Source organism: Zootoca vivipara, chromosome 8, assembly GCF_963506605.1.
Source record: "Zootoca vivipara chromosome 8, rZooViv1.1, whole genome shotgun sequence".
Classification (NCBI taxonomy): domain Eukaryota; kingdom Metazoa; phylum Chordata; class Lepidosauria; order Squamata; family Lacertidae; genus Zootoca; species Zootoca vivipara.
The window spans coordinates 37,012,717-37,019,082 of NC_083283.1; positions in this window are offsets into that span (position 1 = coordinate 37,012,717).

Here is a 6,366-nt window from a genome sequence, read left to right on the forward strand (position 1 = left end):
CTTCTTGTTGTGTGCTATGTGGCAGTGTTCCTGCTTTAATTATGAATAGTATCAAAAGCCTCTACTTGTCCACAATTAAAAAGCCTGCAAAGTATGTAATTATCAAGTAGATAAGAGATCTCTGATTAAACTGATTTTTAGAACTCATTCAACAAATGAAGCATACCAGTGTGAATAGACTAGGTGGGGTTAAGGGAGGGGGGTTATTGGTTTGTTATTGGTCCGTGACACAGGCACGTCCGCAACACGCAGCGTTCGTAACCCACAGTGCTGCGTGTGACGCAATTTGATGCTTCTGTGCATGCGTGAGCGGCAAAACCCGGAAGTGACCCTTTCTGGTACTTACGGGTTTCCTGCGGTACATGAAAACATGTAACCCGAAGCGTTTGTAACCCAAGGTACCACTGTATTTATGTGCTAGGTTCCTCCTGTTGGACATGTATATAATCAATGTTAACTATGTAGCACTTGAACCAAAGTCTTGTATCACAAGAAGTTTGTTGGTATATTTGGCTAGTTTGGGAGATGCATTCTTGCCTCCAGGAGCCAAATCTAGTGTTTGTTTATCGGACTTCATTACATGTGAGGAGGAAGTGGAAATCAGTAACATTAAACAGCCTTCAATACACAGTGTACATAGTTTGACATAGCACATTGAACATAAAAAGTCCCTGAAGTATTTGTATTCAAAATATACAAGAATGCTAAATGGAATTTTAGGCCCGGACCACTGCTTATAAGGAGTTGTTACAATAAATAATGGCTATGTAGGATTCTGAAAATGAGAGTGCTACATTTAACTTAACATTTGATTGATAATGAGGGAGAAGGCATTTGCTAATGCCCTCTGCTGGAGAACAGCTGCAATTGTAAAAGCACATAGTGTATTTTTGCATGTATTTATAAACATAAGGTGAAACCAAGGCAAGGGTGTGCATTCAGTTTAGAAGTAGCATTTGTGTTTTTTATCCAACAAGAGAAGTTCTAACGAAGATTTTTTATTCAACAACGCTTTGAATGCCAGCAATGAAAGACTCAAATCCAGGTAAGTCAGCTAGCTACAATTAGGGTCATTTTAATCCTCAGTAATCCACACTGAATACATTCCTTGGTTAAAAAGGTAAAGGGACCTTTTAAAGTTTTTATTTTGGTATGAGCTTTTGTGTGCATGCACACTTCTTCAGATACACTGAAACATGCATGCACACGGAAGCTCATACCAAAATAAAAACTTAGTTGGTCTTTACGGTGCTACTGAAGGAATTTTTTTATTTTGTTTCGACTCAGACCAACACGCCTACCTACCTGGAACTTGATAAAAACTACAACTTACAGTTCTATAGGCAGCTGGATAATTCAATTGTCAGGGTCCCTTCCAATTCTATGATTCTATTCTGATTCCCAGTGAGTATTTGAAGTACAATGACCTACTTCACTATTACTTTTGATTCAAAGAGTGGGTGGGTGGGGTACAGATTGAGCACCTGAGAGGCAACATTGAAGGCCAGGACAAAAGTTTCCCAGTAGTAAATGGGGATGTGTGTTTCTAATGCCTGTTCAAGGTTGTTGAGGTTTCTGTGGATATAATCTGGCGGGGACCCAGGTGGCGCTGTGGTTAAACCACTGAGCCTAGGGCTTGCCGATCAGAAGGTCGGCGGTTCGAATCCCTGTGACGGGGTGAGCTCCCGTTGCTTGGTCCCAGCTCCTGCCAACCTAGCAGTTTGAAAGCACGTCAAAATGCAAGTAGATCAATAGGAACCGCTACAGCGGGAAGGTAAACGGCGTTTCCATGTGCTGCTCTGGTTTGCCAGAAGCGGCTTTGTTATGCTGGCCACATGACCTGGAAGCTATACGTCGGCTCCCTCGGCCAATAATGCGAGATGAGCGCGCAACCCCAGAGTCTGTCACGACTGGACCTAATGGTCAGGGGTCCCTTTACCTTTAATCTGCTTGGCATATGGGAGTGCCCTGCATATCTTTTAATGGGCAAAAAATCTGTGGCCTTCCAGATGTTGCTGGACTGCAACTACCCTTATTGCTCACTATTGGAAATGCTATTTGGGGCTCATGGCAATCCAATAGTATATGAAGGACCTTGAGATATAATTTTGTAAATATAGCAGTCATAAGATTCTAGCTGACTCAGCTGATGGGAGCTGGAGTCCAATAACATCTAGACCAGAGTGAGCGGTATCCCCATCACTTCATCAAAAATCCAGTGGGCCTAATAAGATTGCTGAAACACAGTGGCTGAAACACAGGTGTCAGAAAACGGAATACAATAATTATCAAGCTTACTTTCTGGCAGTGAGGATGGAGAAGAAACAGAATTTCACCGCTGCATTCTTGAACTGTAGTCTGGTATGGACAGGCCAGGACATTTTCCTTCCTGAGTCAAAGGTCTCCCCATTCCACATCCAGCTGAACCTTAATTCATCACTGACAAGATGGTGAGCACTGGCTAGCTTAGAGCAGCGTTTCTCAACCGCTGTTCCGCGGCACACTAGTGTGCCGCGAGACGCTGGCTGGTGTGCCGTGACGTGCGGCGACGAGAAGGGCGATTTGCATTGTCATGTCACGTGCCTGCCGGCCGCCAATGCACAGCGCTAACCCGCCGGAAAGCAATATTTCTCCTCTTTCCCAAAGCTCAGTGCAAACGAGCCTGGCGGCCGCCAATGCACAACGCTAACCCGCCGGACGGCTTGTGAAGCCTTATTACAGGAGATTGCAACCAACACAGCAATTGGCAAGTGTTTTGCAACCAACACAGCAATTGGCAAGTGTTTCTTACAGTCATAATTATAGTCAATATAGGGCGGCACAGAGTTAAATTTTTTAACTTTTTTAATGGTGGTGTGCCTCGTGATTTTTTTCACGGAACAAGTGTGCCGTGGCCCAAAAAAGGTTGAGAAACACTGGCTTAGAGGGTGCAGGGTAGCATGTAAACTGCTTTGAGGGTCCGTCTGTCCCCAGTCAAGTGGTATATAATTGAGAAAGATTGTTTTAAAATTATATTAATTTTCATTAAAGATTAACTCAAGTTACAAAACAAACTGAGAATGGGTTGTTGCAGAGCAAGCATGCTGCCTGCCACAGACTACACCGGAGTCTTCATGCTTCACTCGTGTGTGTCACGCCAAGTCCTGAGCGAATCAGGAGAATGTTCCTCTCTTCATGCGAGGCTGGGATAGGTTTGCACAGATAGCGTTCGGAAATGCAAATGGAAAGTCAGAAAAGTGGGCCTAAGTGGCAATGCTGGGCTGGATTCCTCAGATCTGGTGAGGGCAGGAGGAGTGGCAAAGCTGCTTTATTTGCTGCTGCTTCACCCCTCAAGCCCAGCCTTCCTCCTGGATGTGTACACCACATTTCCTTTTATGTTATTACCGTGTTTCTCCTAAAATAAGACGGTCCTCAAAAATAAGCCATGTCAGGCTTTTAATTAGTAGAATAAATATAAGACATCCTCCGAAAATAAGCCGGGGGTGGGAGCCGCTTCGGGGAGCGCAGCGCAGCGCGAAGAGCCTGGTGAGAGGCAGCTGCGGCTGCAGGTGAAGCCCAGGATCTGCGTGGGCGACTGGGGGCGAACGCCCTGAGCGCTGCGGCGGTGGTGAAGAGGCGCCCGATCAGCCCGCTTCTCAGCTGATCGGGCGCCTCTTCGCTACCGCCGCAGCGCTCAGTGCGTTCGCCCCCAGTCGCCCACGCAGATCCCGGGCTTCACCTGCAGCCGCAGCTGCCTCTCACCAGGCTCTTCGCGCTGCCGCTTGGGGAGCACAGTGCAGCGCGAAGAGCACTCTTCTGGTGCTCTTGTGCGTGCGTGCACGCGAGGGAGAAGTCCCCTTTTCCTTACCCAGGTGCAGCAGCAGGAGGTTACCCCCGCGAGGTGGGCAGTCTGTGCTCTGCACACACACACACACCGTTTTGCCTCGCTCCGTCTCTCCCCCCTCCGCAAAGACACCAAAAAAAAAAAAAGACATCCCCTGAAAATAAGCCGTGGTGTGTTTTTTGGGAGGAAAAATAAATATAAGACGTGTCTTATTTTAGGAGAAACACGGTATACAGTCTGCCCTCCCAACACTGTTCATCTGAACAGAGGTGAGCAGCAGACAGCAGAGCTTGTGCACTGGTTCCTCTATGCCAGAAGTAGCTGGTGCTCTCCAGATGCTGTTGGGAGTAGAACATGATGTTTTCACATCAGCCCCATGCTGGCTGGGGCTGATGTGAAAACATGTCGCCTACCCCTGCTCTGTGGGCCAGAGCTCATCCTTATTTTATACTAGTGTTTCTCTGACCCTCCTGCTTTATGAAATCCTGTTTGCTTGAATCTTAGAGCTGCTCCCTCTGTGTGCAAGCCTAATGGCAGGGACGTGGAACATGCGGCCCACCAAACGTTCTTGGACTCCAATTCCCATCAGCCAATATGGCTGTAGTCTCTGGGGTGATGGGAGTTGTAGTCAAGTGATAATAATAATTTGCTTCCAATAAAATATTAAAATACAATAGTCCTTCAGATATTAAAAAGCTTCCCTAAACAGGGATGTCTTCTAAAAGTCTGGTAGTTGTTTATTTCCTTGACATCTGGTGGGAGGGTATCTGAACAACCTCAGGTTCCCCACCCCTGCCTTAATGGCTTATCTTATGCAGCTGTTTGGTTTCAAGCAAACACAGACTCATTTTTGCTCCTTCCTAGGCATAGGACTTCTCAGGGTTGTGGACTTGTCCCGTTCCATGCGTTCCTGAAAATGCCATGCTCACATTTGGATTCACAGAAGTAAGTGCTGCTTTGCTCAATGGGAGTTGCTTCCAGTTAAGAGTGAATGATATAGCAGCTGTGCAGCCCAATCCTTTTTGTGTTTATTCAGAAGCAAGTGCATCTGAGTTCAATGGGGCTTTACTCCCAACCAAGTGTGAGTCTCCACAGGATTACAACCCTGTGCTTGTTATTGTTTTCAATTGAGAGGTGAGTCACTCTGCCTGCCTCCAATGCAGTTTTGTTCCATTTAAAACCCAAAACCAAAAAAATTCTCTGCTCTCAGGTGTGCTGTAGGTCTCTGGTGTGTCCACCTGTTGCTTTTGAGTCATTTGGAGAATGGAAATATGAGTTAATTGACGGGCCTGTGTAGCTGTTTGTTTGTCTTTTCCTCATTGGTCAACAGCCTGCCTATAAAACTCGGGGGAGGGATATAGTAGGTCTGACTGAAGCAGTAGTAGGAAGCACAATTTGTCTGTGTTAGCAAAGACAAAAGAAGCTAGCAGTGTTTGTAGGAATATTAAAACGGGTATGTATGATGAAAATGTAAAGTTCATGATAGGAAAAAGTTATTTGGTAAAGAAAAACAAGTATGTGTATAAAGGCTAAGAATAAGGAAAAGTCTGAACACAGGTATAGGAAGGGTCTAGCAGCCCAATTCCACACATGCTCTTCTTTTAGAAGTAAGTTTGTTTTTTTCAATGGAGCTTTCTCCCAAGTAAGTGTGCAGAAGATTGCAGCAATTTAGCTTGACCCTATTCAATGTTAGATAAGCCTAAGAACATTGGAATCAATGGGCCTAAGTTCTCCTTTCAGGATCAAGCTGCAAGTAAAACGGTATACGAGTGAAAAGAGGAGGCAGTAATTGAACAAAGACATTTTCTTTTTGAAGTAATGTATTGATAGGTGTAAAGTGTTGTGCATATACAAGTTGAGTTAGTAATTATGTAAGTTTTCAGAACCAGAAGCTAATTCTTTTTATCTCACATTCTGGGAATTTCTGTTTTTTATGGGAGGCAATTGAAATAGTTTTTTCTAGCTCAGAAGTGCTGTTTACCATGCCTTTATCTTCCTGCTTGAGAAAAGAATAGGTTTGTTAGTACAGGTGCAGTTAACTCTGCATGCACCGAACTACTCTCCTACATGCTGAAGAGACATTGGGTCCAGATTCATTTTCTGATATCATGTACTGTACTCATTTTTGTAGACTTCAATGATATGTCTTTAGTCATTCTGGATCTGTAAAATTAAGAGATCCTTGCTCAGTATCAGAGGCTGGGGAAAAGACTGTAGCTCAGGAGCAGAGCATCCGTTTTGCATGCAGAATGTCTTAGGTTCAATTTCTGTTATCTCCAGGGAAGACTGGGAATTGTTCTCTTTTTGAGACCAATTGGAGAGCTGATGTCAGTCAGTGTAGACAGTGCTGAGCTAGGTGGACCAATGATCTGACTCACTAAAAGGCCCTTCCCTATGTTCCAGTGCTGCCTGGCTTAATAGTGGGCCTATTGAAACTTGGTTGCTGCCGCTGTGCTTTGTGAACACGGCCACTTATGGCCTGTTCATGTTCTGGTGAGCAAAAACAAAACAAAACAACAAGAAACCCCTTAATTTCTTGGAAC